This window comes from Oncorhynchus mykiss, chromosome 16 (genome assembly GCF_057628025.1).
Source record: "Oncorhynchus mykiss isolate SJ-2025 chromosome 16, ASM5762802v1, whole genome shotgun sequence".
NCBI lineage: Eukaryota > Metazoa > Chordata > Actinopteri > Salmoniformes > Salmonidae > Oncorhynchus > Oncorhynchus mykiss.
The window spans coordinates 9,994,774-10,008,951 of NC_143037.1; the positions used below are offsets into that span (position 1 = coordinate 9,994,774).

Consider the following 14,178-nt stretch of genomic DNA (forward strand, 5'->3'; position numbering starts at 1 on the left):
CCAAGTCTTGGGAAGGCATGACAGAGATATAGCTATGTCCAGCCACGTCTTGGGAAGGCATGACAGAGATATAGCTAGGTCTAGCCAAGTCTTGGGAAGGCATGACAGAGTATTGCTAGGCCCAGCCAAGGCTTAGGAAGAAAAACAGCCCAGGTAAACATTCTACATCTTGCTACCTGCTGAAGTCATGAGAATATGGCTTGTAGGGTTGAGACAGGCCCACTGGAACCAGGTCTGTGTGTCAGTATGTGTATGTGTGGGTTTCTCATGTGGCTTTCTGCTGATTCTGTTGCATTCCCTCATTTATGGTATCTAGGACAGAAACAGCCTAGTTCACCCATCACATCACCTAAATATACTGTTTTTTTTATATTATATTTATTATGGATCCCCATAATAACAGCTGCTCTTCCTGGGGTCCGGCAAAATTAAGGCAGTTATACAATTTTAAAAACATGAAAATACATTCATAACAGATTTCACAACACACTAAGTGTGTGCCCTCAGGCCCCTACTCCACTACCACATATCTACAACACAAAATCCATGTGTATGTGTGTGTGTAGTGCATATATTATCATGTGTGTGTATGCATGTGTCTGTGTCTATGCTTGTGTTGCTTCACAGTTCTGGCTTTTCCATAAGGTGTATTTTTATCTGTTTTTTTTTTCTCCAATCTGATTCTACTACTTGTATCAGTTACCTGATGTGGAATAGAGTTCCATGTAGTCATGGCTCTATGTAGAAATGTGCGCCTCCCATAGACTGTTCTGGACTTGGGTACTGTGAAGAGACCTCTCTTGGTATGTCATGTGGGGTATGCATGGGTTTCTGAGCTGTGTGCTAGTCGTTTAAAACCTCTTAAGGTTCCGCCCCTTTTTTTCAAATTTCAACTAAAATGACATACCCAAATCTAACTGCCTGTAGCTCAGGACCTGAGGCAAGGATATGCATATTCTTGATACCATTTGAAAGGAAACACCTTGAAATTTGTGGACATGTAAAACGAATGTAGGAGAATATAACACATTAGATCTGGTAAAAGATAATACAAAGAAAAAAACATGATTTTTTTTGTGTTGTTTTTGTACCATTATCTTAGAAATGCAACTGAAAGGCCAAAATGTATTATTCCAGCCCAGGCTTGGCCACTAGATGGCAGGAGTGTATGTGCAAAGTTTTAGACTGATTCAATGAACCGTTGCATTTCTGTTCAAAATGTTGTATCAATACTTCTCCCCATCTTAGCTACTGTTGTATCAATATCTTTTCTCTATGACAGTTTACAATCCAGGGTTACTCCAAGCAGTTTAGTAACCTCAACTTGCTCAATTCCACATTATGTATAACAAAAACGTATAACAAAATCGTAAATACAATGTTATTAGTTTTTGAAACATTTAGGACTAACTTATTCCTTGCCACCCACTCTGAAACTAATTGCAGCAGTTAAGTGTTGCAGTCATTTCAGTCGCTGTAGTAGCTGACGTGTATAGTGTTGAGTCATCTGCATACATAGACACGCTGGCTTTACTCAAAGCATGTTGCAAGTAAAGATTGAAAAAAGTGAGGGGTGTCACGAACGTTGAAGGAGGAGGACCAAGGTGCAGCGTGGTGAGCGTACATATTCTTTATTTATATGACACAGACAAAAACAATAAACACTACAAAAAAAACGTGGAGCTAAAGGCTATGTGCACTAAACAAAGACAACTTCCCACAAGAGGGGAGGGGAAAGGGCTACCTAAGACACGTTGCAGGCCTCGAACTGGGCACCCTCGTACTGGGCACCTTCGTCACTGCGGGCCCCGGACTGGACACCCTCGTCGCTGGGGGCCCCAGACTGGCGACCATCGTCACTGGGGGCCCCGGACTGACGACCGTCGTCGCTGGGGGCCCGGACTGGCGACCATCGTCGCTGGAAGTTCCGGACTGGAGACCGTCTCTAGAGGCTCCGGACGGGGACCGTCTCTGGAGGCTCCAGGCTGGGCGCAGGCACAGGACTCACCAGGCTGAGGGGACACACAGGAGACCTGGCTCTGGGAACAGGCGCAGGACTCACCAGGCTGGGGAGACATACAGGAGGCCTCTTCCTTGGCCGAGGCACCGGATACACTAGGCCGTGGAAGCGCACTGGCGGGTCTCGAGCGCAGAGCTGGCACCACCTGTTCTGGCTGGATGCCCACTTCCACCCGGCAAATGCGGGACGCTGGCACCGAGCACATCGGCCTGTGAATTCTCAGCCGAGACACAGTGCGCATCACCCCATAACACGGGGCGTGACCAGTCACATGTTCGCCACGGTAAGCACAGGGAGTTGGCTCAGGTCTCCAACCTGACTCTGCCAAACTCCCTGTGTGCCCCCCAAAAAACATTTTTTGGGGCTGCCTCTCGGGCTTCCTTGCTAACCGTGTTCCCTCATAACTCTGCCGCTCCGCCTTAGCTGGCTCCAGTTCCTCCCGTGGACGGCGATACTCCCCAGCCTGCCTCCAGGGTCCCTTCCCGTCCAGGATTTCTTCCCATGTCAATGAATCCTGAACACGCTGCTCCTCCTTACCACGGTGCTTGGTCCCTTGGTGGTGGGAAGTTCTGTCACGGACTTTGAAGGAGGAGGATCAAGGTGCAGTGTGGTGAGTGTACATATTCTTTATTTATATTACACCGACAAAAACAATAAACACTACAAAAACAAACCGTGAAGCTAAAGGCTTTGTGCCCTAAAAAAAGACAACTTCCCACAAAGAAAGGAGGGGTAAAGGGCTACCTAAGTATGGTTTGCAATCAAAGACAACAATAGACAGCTGTCCCTGATTGAGAACCATACCCGGCAAAAACATAGAAATACAAAATCATAGAAAACAAAAACGTAAAATGCCCACCCCAAATCACACCCTGACTAAACCAAATAGAGACATTAAAAGGCTCTCTAAGGTCAGGGCATGACAAGGGGCCTAGACAGCTGCCCAGGGGAATTCCATATTCTATCTGGATTATGTTGGAGAAGTTTCCATTAAAGAACACCTTCTGTGTTCTGTTAGTCAGGTAACTCTTTATCCTCATTATAGCAGGGTTATGGTTATGGTTAAAGCCATAACACATACGTTTTTCTAGCAGCAGACTATGATCGATAATGTCAAAAGCCGCACTGAAGTTGAACAAAACAGCCCCCACAATCTTTTTATAATACATTTCTCCCAGACAATTTCACTCAGCTAAACATCAGTCACACAAGTGCTGTGCTTATTGAATGACCTTCCCTATATGCGTGCTGAAAGTCTGTTGTCAATTTGTTTACTATAAAATAGTATCTTGTTAAACACAATTTTTTCCAAAACTTTACTAAGGATTGGTAACAGGCCGATTGGTTGGCTATTTGAGCCAGTAAAGAAGGCTTTACTGTTCTTAGGGAGTGGAATGACTTGAGCTTCCCTCCAGGCTTGAGGGCAAACACTTTCTAGTGGGCTTAGATTGAAGATAAGGCAAATAGGAGAAAGGGAGATACCTAGTCAGTTGTCCATCTGAATGTATTCAACTGAAATGTGTCTTCCACATTTTACCCAACCCCTCTGAATCAGAGAGGTGCAGGGGGCTGACTTAATCGACATCCACGTCTTCGGCGCCCGGGGGAACAGTGGGTTAACTGCCATGCTCATGGGCAGAATTACATATTTTATGTAGGGGACGATTTTATATACCGTCCCCTACTATCCTCAGCAATTTTCCATCCAAGTTGTCAGACCATGGTGGCAATCATTTTTTCAGCTATTCCAGACTCACTTTACTGAATTCAAAATTACAATTATTGTCTGGTTGGTCCCCCACCTACCAGACAGGATATACTGTGATGGTCCCCACCTACCAGCCAGGATATACTGTGATGGTCCCCCACCTACCAGCCAGGATATACTGTGATGGTCCCCACCTACCAGTCAGGATATACTGTGATGGTCCCCACCTACCAGTCAGGATATACGGTGATGGTCCCCACCTACCAGCCAGGATATAATGTGATGGTTCCCCACCTACCAGCCAGGATATATTGTGATGGTCCCCCACCTACCAGTCAGGATATATTGTGATGGTCCCCCACCTACCAGTATCAAGTACTCAAGGTTTGTTACTCAAATATCATTATCATTATCCTCCCCCCATCTTACCCCTGCTCCATACCTGCTCCACCCCATCTTATACCTGCTCCACCCCATCTTACCACAATTCCACTCCATCTTACCCCCTGCTTCCCCCATTGTACTCCTGTTCCACCCCATCTTACTCCTGCTCCACCCCATCTTACCCCTGTTCCACCCCATCTTATACATGCTCCACCCCATCTTCACCTGCTCCACCCCCATCTTACCCCTGCTCCACCCCCATCTTACCCCTGTTCCACCCCATCTTATACATGCTCCACCCCATCTTCTCCTGCTCCACCCCCATCTTACCTCTGCTCCACCCCATCTTCTCCTGCTCCACCCCATCTTACCCCTGCTCCACCCCATCTTACCCCTGCTCCACCCCATCTTACCCCTGTTCCACCCCATCTTATACCTGCTCCACCCCATCTTACCCCTGTTCCACCCCATCTTATACCTGCTCCACCCCATCTTACCCCTTTTCCACCCCATCTTATACCTGCTCCACCCCATCTTACCCCTGCTCCACCCCCATCTTACCCCTGCTCCACCCCATCTTACCCCTACTCCACCTTCATCTTGTCTCCTCGGTAACAGGAGCGAAGGATTATGTGTTGTTCTCTCGTCTCACAGGTGTTCCTTTAGGAAGCGGGCAGCCTGCAATGCTTTCTCCAGCAGAGTCTTGTCATCCAGCACAGCACCAACATGTGCAGAGCCTGATAACATCAGACCTGGAGAGAGAATGGGAAGGGGGAGCTCTGTATCATTACTCTCCACAGTAGCTCAGTGACTCAGTGAAGTGGCAGTACAGTGGCAGCTTGGTGATTACAAAGCTTTGAAGTTCCTCTGGTTGGTGGGTCCCCCTCTCTCCTTCCCTCTATCCCTCCCTCCATCAGTTTGAAAGTGTTGGTAGTTGGTAGGGAGCAGGCCAGTCACCAAAGCCCCAGTAGAAGGCTGTCTGCTCCAGGGGACAGCTAATGAATGAAGTCATTGACAAATTAAGGATGGAGGAGACAGGTTTAAATGTGCTTACACATAGGATTTTTTGTCGAATTGTTGCGTTGTAATTTCAGAAAATGTTTATAATATATCTGCAGGTAATAATGGAATGATAGTGTTTCACAGCGTTACTTATTCCTCCAGTGTTGTGATTGGCTGTGATATTTGCCTGTTGCTCTCTCCCGCCGGGCCGGCATCTGTTGTCAAAATGGGAAAGCTGTTCTGTTTTTGTGGCTGTGTTATGGAGTGGAAATCTAAAAAATTCTACACTGTTCCCTCAATTTCAGTTTATGTGAGAAAACAAACATTGAATAGTGTAGGGAATCATTGTACCATCTAAATCTATAAGGGCACAGGGTGAGACCCAGTTGCAGACACGGGAGGCAGAGGGTTGAAGTCTCTGATATGTATTATAATCCAAGGGGCAGGCAAGAGAATGGTCGTGGACTGGCCAAAGATCATAACAAGGTCAGAGTCCAGGAGTTACAGGGTGGCAGGCAGGCTCAAGGTCAGGGCAGGCAGAAGGGTCAGGTGGACGGGTTCAGGGTCAAGGCAGGCAAGGGTCAAAACTGGGAGAACTAGCAAAATCAGAGAAAATGAAAAAGCAGGAGCACGGAAAAACACCCTGGTTGACTTGACGAAACAAGACAGACTGGCAACAGACAAACAGGAAACACAGGAATAAGTACCCAATAGGAAAACAGGTGACACCTGGAGGTGGGTGGAGACAATCACAAAGACAGGTGAAACAGATCAGGGCGTGCCAAAAATCACTGTGAAATATATTTTCAGTAATCCAAAATATTGTTGTTACAGCTGTTTGAAGCCAGTGGACCAAAACTGAATGTAAAAGGCTCAACAGCGAGTCTCTGCCATGTTACGGGGGAAATGGAATGCGGGTGAGGAAATAGTGACCACTGACCCCGTCCACCCACAGAACGCCCCCTCCCCCTTCTCATTCCCACACGTGTCCTCACATGAGAGAAGGGGGTGTTTCGAGAACAATGTCTTCATATAATTGTCAGTATGATAAATGTATTAAAGCTGAAACCAACGTTTCGGTTATCAAACATGGGTTAAAAAGCCAGTATAGAAACATTTGCGCCCTCCACTGCTCCAAGGCTAATCTAGAACCAGTTTATATAAATTATCTCTGTGTTACAGTAGTTAAATTAAGTACGAAATGGGACAATTCAGGCCCACTCTATTGTTCATTATCTGTGCAGTCTATTCTCTTTGTGATAATGACTGTACTGGCAGCTGTATAAAAGACACATAGCGTCCGTGGTGAATTACCTTCTTAGCGTAAATCCTTACCGTATAATTACATAATAAATCTTGGGGAATATAATGATCTCAATGAGTGTGGTTTTAATTGTGTGCTCCCCTCTGGGCTGTCGAGACACTATTAATCAATTCTGACCACCGCTTTGCCTGGACAGGGAACAGGGAGAGGTAACAACGGGCTGACACACACAGGCACGCGCACGCGCACACACACACACACACACACACACACACACACACACACACACACACACACACACACACACACACCAGAGTAACATCAGGAACTTCAAATTCATTACAGACAGAGAAGGGAAAAGGAGAGAGAAGGAGAGGGAGAGAAATGTTTGACTAGGTACTGTCACATTCTGACCTTATTTCCTTTGTTTTGTATTTGTTTTAGTACGGTCAGGGCGTGAGTTGGGTTGGGCAGTCTATGTTTGTGTGTCTATGTTGGTTTTTGAGTTTGGCCTGGTATGGTTCTCAATCAGAGGCAGGTATCGTTGGTTGTCTCTGATTGAGAATCATACTTAGGTAGCCTTTTTCCACCTGTGTTTCGTGGGTGTTTATTTTCTGTTTCGTGTGTCATCACTAGACAGGACTGTTTTGTTTGTTTGTGCTTCCTAGTTGTTATTTTGTTTAGTGTTCAGTTTTGATTATATTAAAAATCATGAACACTTACCACGCTGCACCTTGGTCCTCACCTTCTTCCACCGACGACGCCCGTTACAGGTAAAGACTCAGTGAGCATAGTCCCCGAAGGCAGACCTGGCTCTCAAGAGGAGACAGGCTATTTGCACACTGAGCTGCACTTCCTAACTTCTTGCCAAATGTATGACCATATTAGAAACACATACATATACACATCCCCTCACACATCCCCTCACACTACCTTACACACCCCCTCACACACCCCCTCACAATACCTTACACACCCCCTCACACATCCCCTCACGATACCTTACACACCCCCTCACACATTCCCTCACGATACCTTATACAACCCTCACACATCCCCTCACACATCCCCTCACACACCCCCTCACACTACCCTACACACCCCCTCACACACCCCCTCACACATCCCCTCACACATCCCCTCACACTACCTTACACACCCCCTCACACATCCCCTCACACACCCCCTCACAATACCCTACACACCCCCTCACACATCCCCTCACACTCCCCCTCACACTACCTTACACACCCCCTCACACAACCCCTCACACTACCTTACACAACCCCTCACACACCCCTTCACACTACCTTACAAACCCCCTCACACATCCCCTCACACACCCCCTCACAATACCCTACACACCCCCTCACACTACCTTACACACCCCCTCACACAACCCCTCACACTACCCCTCACACAACCCCTCACACTACCTTACACATATCTGTAAGTGCACTTACTGATATCTGAACAAGGAAGCCTCATCGAAATTGCAACAAGCGGTTCTGTGAAATGTTTACTTAATTTAACCAGAAACCACTGCCAGATTACTGGATTGGGCTGCACTTAGAGTTTCCTGCCTTGGCAAATCGCGCTTTAAAGACACTGATGCCCTTTGCAACCACGTACCTTTGTGAGAGTGGATTCTCGGCCCACACTAGCATGAAAACTAAATACAGGCACAGACTGTGTGTGGAAAATTATTTAAGACTGAGACTCTCTCCAATACAACCCAACATTGCAGAGTTATGTACATCCTTTCACGCACACGCTTCTCATTAACCTGTGGTGAGTTATTCACAATTGTATATGTAAGATGGTTAAATAAAGAGCAAAATGATTGATTATTATATTATTATTTGTGCTCTGGTCCTATAAGAGCTCTTTGTCACTTCCCACGAGCCGGGTTGTAACGACAAACTCACACTCATTCTTATGTTTAATAAATGTATTGTATTCTCTGTTTTCTTCCTACCTTGACTGCACAACACCTGATCTGTCATCTATTGCTGACACCATTTCCGGTCACAACTTGCAGACTTGTTTACGTGTTGCTGTGCGTTTTGTTGCCAACCTTACTTTGCTACCTGACAACTTTACGGTTTTTACTTTTTAATAATTATATTTGAGCATTTTCCCCCTTTTTTTCCCTTTTTTTCATTCAACTTTTTCACTCCGGGCGCTTTATCTGGACGTGGTTCGTCAGGACCTCCAACAGCCGAAGCTAAGTAGTAACACTAACATGATGCCTTCTAATTGCAGTCGCTGTACTCATAATATACAGGAGAACGATCGCCTTATGGCGAGGATAGCTGTGCCGCAAGCCCAGCTTCAGACGCAATCGTTAGGCTAGGGTAATTTCAGTGTAGGAAAGGATGAAACAGCGTCTGTGCCACCAGTAAGTACAGATGGTAACGTTAGTATAAATTCCCTTGCACGGTCCCCGCAGCCGGACAGCTTTCTCACGGTTTCTGGAGGGAAATGATGTAGGAACGCTCAACCGTGTTGCTCATTCAGCCGACAGAAACTTTCAACCTGTTTTCCCCATTAAGCAGCGAGTCGGAGTCAGAGGCCGAGTCTTCTTTTGTCTCTACTCCTCCCGTTACGGGGTCTGAGACGCCGAGGCTTCCTATTGGCTCTGACAAATTGAACACCCTAGTCATTAGCGACTCCATCACCCACAGTATTAGACTTAAAACGAATCATCCAGCGATCATTCACTGTTTACTAGGGGGCAGGGCTACCGACGTTAAGGCTAATCTGAAGATGGTGCTGGCTAAAGCTAAAACTGGCCAGTGTAGAGAGTATAGAGATATTGTTATCCACGTCGGCACCAAAGATGTTAGGATGAAACAGTCAGAGGTCACCAAGTGCAACATAGCTTCAGTGTGTAAATCAGCTAGAAAGATGTGTCGGCATCGAGTAATTGTCTCTGGCCCCCTCCCAGTTAGGGGGAGTGATGAGCTCTACAGCAGAGTCTCACAACTCAATCGCTGGTTGAAAGCTGATTTCTGCCCCTCCCAAAAGATAGAATTTGTAGATAATTGGCCCTCTTTCTGGGACTCACCTACAAACAGGACCAAGCCTGGCCTGCTGAGGACGGACTCCATCCTAGCTGGAGGGGTGCTCTCATCTTATCTACCAACATAGACAGGGCTCTAACTCCTCTAGCTCCACAATGAAATAGGGTGCAGGCCAGGCAGCAGGCTGTTTGCCAGACCGTGTCTGTGCCTCGACCTGGGTTGGGCAAAACTAAACATGGCAGTGTTCGCCAAAGTAATCTCACTAGGATTAAGACCTCCTCCATTCCTGTCATTATTGAAAGGGATAGTGATACCTCACATCTCAAAATAGGGTTACTTAATGTTAGATCCCTTACTTCAAAGGCAATTATAGTCAATTAACTAATCACTGATCATAATCTTGATGTGATTGGCCTGACTTAAACATGGCTTAAGCCTGATGAATTTACTGTGTTAAATGAGGCCTCACCTCCTGGTTACACTAGTGACCAAATCCCCCGTGCATCCCGCAAAGGCGGAGGTGTCGCTAACATTTACGATAGCAAATTTCAATTTACAAAAAACAAATTACGTTTTCGTCTTTTGAGCTTCTAGTCATGAAATCTATGCAGCCTACTCAATATTTATTTTATAGCCACTGTTTACAGGCCTCCTGGGCCATATACAGCGTTCCTCATTGAGTTCCCTGAATTCCTATCAGACCTTGTAGTCATAGCAGATAATATTCACATTTTTGGTGACTTTAATATTCACATGGAAAAGTCCACAGACCCACTCCAAAAGGCTTTCGGAGCCATCATCTACTCAGTGGGTTTTGTCCAACATGTCTCTGGACCTACTCACTGCCACAGTCACACTCTGGACCGAGTTTTGTCCCGTAGAATAAATGTTGTGGATCTTAATGTTTTTCCTCATAATCCTGGACTATCGGACCACCATTTATTTACGTTTGCAATTGCAACAAATTATCTGCTCAGACCCCAACCAAGGAGCATCAAAAGTCGTGCTATAAATTCACAGACAACACAAAGATTCCTTGATGCCCTTCCAGACTCCCTCGGCCTACCCAAGGACGTCAGAGGACAAAAATCAGTTAACCACCTAACTGTGGAACTCAATTGAACCTTGTGCAATACCCTAGATGCAGTTGCACCCCTAAAAACTAAGAACATTTCTCATAAGAAACTAGCTCCCTGGTATACAGAAAATACCCAAGCTCTGAAGCAAGCTTCCAGAAAATTTGAACGGAAATGGCGCCACACCAAACTGGAAGTCTTCCGACTAGCTGGGAAAGACTGTACCGTGCAGTATCGAAGAGCCCCTACTGCTGCTCAACATCCTATTTTTACAACTTAATTGAGGAAAATAATAACAATCCTAAATTTATTTTTGATACTGTCGCAAAGCTAATTAAAAAGCAGCATTCCCCAATTGAGGATGGCTTTCACTTCAGCAGTAATAAATTAACCTTTTGCGTGTAGGGGGCAGTATTTTCGTTTTTGGCTAAAAAACGTACCCATTTGAAACTGCCAATTTCTCAGCCCCAGAAACTAAAATATGCAAATAATTGTCAGATTAGGATAGAAAACACTCTAAAGTTTCCAAAACTGTTAAAATATTGTCTGTGAGTATAACAGAACTGATATTGCAGGCGAAAACCTGAGGAAAATCCAATCAGGAAGTGCCTCTTATTTTGAAACCTCTCTGTTCCTATGCATGCCTATCCTCCATTTAAAGGGATATCAAGGGATTCCTTTTTCTATGGCTTCCCTAAGGTGGCAACAGTCTTTAGACATAGTTTCATGCTTTTATCTTGAAAAACCTACACCCACGGTTGATATATTATCGAATATATTTGTTAACCTCTAGTGACTCCCAAACCCGGTAGATAGCCAAACTCCCAGGTAGATAGCCAAAGTTCATTTTTTCCCCAAATATTATTTTTGTAGGCGAAACAGCTCCGTTTATTCTTCACGTTTGGCTGAGAAATTGCCCGGAAATTGAGGTCACCACAACGCCGAAAAATATTTCAAATTAGCTCCATAATATCGACAGAAACATGGCAAACGTTGTTTAGAATCCATCCTCAAGGTGTTTTTCTAATATCTATTCGATAATATATCCGTCGGGACAATTCGTTTTTCTCTAGGACCGATTGGAGTAATGGCTACCTCTGTACTTTACGCGAGAATCTCTCTCGGAGCCACCATGTGACCACTTACGCAATGTGCCCGCCTACGGCTATTCTTCAATAGAAATGCGTAAAACTATGTCACAATGCTGTAGACACCTTGGGGAATACATAGAAAGACACCTTGGGGAATATGTACATTCATAGCCAAATAGGGAGTCATTGGAACGCAGCTCTTTCAAAACCTGGGGCACTTCCGGATTGGATTTTTTTCAGGCTTTCACCTGCAACATCAGTTCTGTTATACTCAGACAATATCGTTACAGTTTTGGAAACGTTAGAGTGTTTTCTATCGAAAGCTGTTAATTATATGCATATTCTAGGATCTTGTCCTGACAAAATATCCCGTTTACTACGGGAACGTTATTTTTCCAAAAATGAAAATACTGCCCCCTAGCACCAAGAGGTTTTAAAAACAACTTGAGGATTGATTATAAAAAGCGTTTGACATGTTTCTGGGGACATTATGGATATTATTAGGAATTTTCATCTGCGTTGTCGTGACCGCTCTTTCCTGTGGATTTCTGAACATAACACGACAAACAAACGGAGGTATTTGAAAATAAAAATAATCTTTATGGAACAAAAGGAACATTTGTTGTGTAACTGGGAGTCTCGTGAGTGAAAACATCCGAAGATCATCAAAGGTAAACAATTTTTTTGATTGCTTTTCTGATTTTCGTGACCTAGCTACTTAATAATGCTCAGTGTACATAATGTTTTGGTATGCTATCGATAACCTTACACAAACGCTTGGATTGCTTTCGCTGTAAAGCAGAATTTCAAAATCTGAGACGACAGGTGGATTAACAAAAGTCTAAGCTGTGTTTTGCAATATTGCACTTGTGAATTCATGAATATGAATATTTTTTAGTAATATTATTTGACTGTAGCGCCATGCTATTCAGCGGTTGCTGATGACAATTATCCCGCTTAAGGGAGGGGTAGCGTCAAGAAGATAATGAACTTCTTTGAGGAAAAGATCATGATTATTAGAAAGCAAATGACGTACCCCTCTTTAAATCTGCGTATTCCTTCAAAGCTCAGTTGTCCTGAGTCTGCACAACTCTGCCAGGACCTAGGATCAAGAGAGACACTCAAGTGTTTTAGTACTATATCTCTTGACACAATGATGAAAATAATCATGGCCTCTAAACATTCAAGCTGCATACTTGACCCTATTCCAACTAAACTACCGAAAGAGCTGCTTCCTGTGCTTGGCCCTCCTATGTTGAACATAATAAACGGCTCTCTATCCACCGGATGTGTACCAAACTCATTAAAAGTGGCAGTAAAGCCTCTCTTGATAAAGCCAAACCTTGACCCAGAAAATATAAAAAACTATCGGCCTATATCGAATCTTCCATTCCTCTCAAAAATTTTAGAAAAAGCTGTTGCGCAGCAACTCACTGACTTCCTGAAGACAAACAATGTATACGAAATGCTTCAGTCTAGTTTTAGACCCATCATAGCTCTGAGACTGCACTTGTGAAGGTGGTAAATAACCTTTTAATAGCATCAGACCGAGGCTCTGCATCTGTCCTCGTGCTCCTAGACCTTAGTGCTGCTTTTGATATCATCGATCACCACATTCTTTTGGAGAGATTGGAAACCCAAATTGGTCTACACGGACAAGTTCTGGCCTGATTTAGATCTTATCGGTCGGAAAGATATCAGTTTGTCTCTGTGAATGGTTTGTCCTCTGACAAATCAACTGTACATTTTGGTGATCGTCAAGGTTCCGTTTTAGGACCACTATTGTTTTCACTATATATTTTACCTCTTAGGGATGTCATTCGAAAACGTAATGTTAACTTTCACTGCTATGCGGACGAAACACAGCTGTACATTTCAATGAAACATGGTGAAGCCCCAAAATTGCCCTTGCTAGAAGCCTGTGTTTCAGACATAAGGAAGTGGATGGCTACAAACTTTCTACTTTTGAACTCGGACAAAACAGAGATGCTTGTTCTAGGTCCCAAGAAACAACTAGATCTTCTGTTGAATCTGACAATTAATCTTAATGGTTAAACAGTCGTCTCAAATAAAACTGTGAAGGACCTCGGCGTTACTCTGGACCCTGATCTCTCTTTTGACGAACATTTCAAGACTGTTTCAAGGACAGCTTTTTTCAAATGTTCTACGTAACATTGCAAAAATCAGAAACTTTCTGTCCAAAAATGATGCAGAAAAATGTATCCAAGCTTTTGTTACTTCTAGGTTAGATTACTGCAATGCTCTACTTTCCGGCTACCTGGATAAAGCACTAAATAGACTTCAGTTGGTGCTAAATACGGCTGATAGAATCGTGACTAGAACCAAAAAAAATATCATATTACTCCAGTGCTAGCCTCCTACACTGGCTTCCTGTTAAGGCAAGAGCTGATTTCAAGGTTACACTGCTAACTTACAAAGCATTAAATGGGCTTGTTCCTACCTATCTCTCTGATTTGGTCCTGCCGTACATACCTACACGTACGCTACGGTCACAAGACGCAGGCCTCTTAATTGTCCCTAGAATTTCTAAGCAAACAGCTGGAGGCAGGGCTTTCTCCTATAGAGCTCCATTTTTATGGAATGGTC

At 44.5% G+C, this 14,178-nt stretch overlaps 1 long non-coding RNA gene across 1 annotated transcript in view; it reads left to right on the forward strand.

Moving 5' to 3' along the window:
- Positions 1–14,178, forward strand: part of LOC149976541 (uncharacterized) — a 56,833-nt gene that overhangs the window by 42,081 nt on the left and 574 nt on the right. The window lies entirely within an intron of this gene.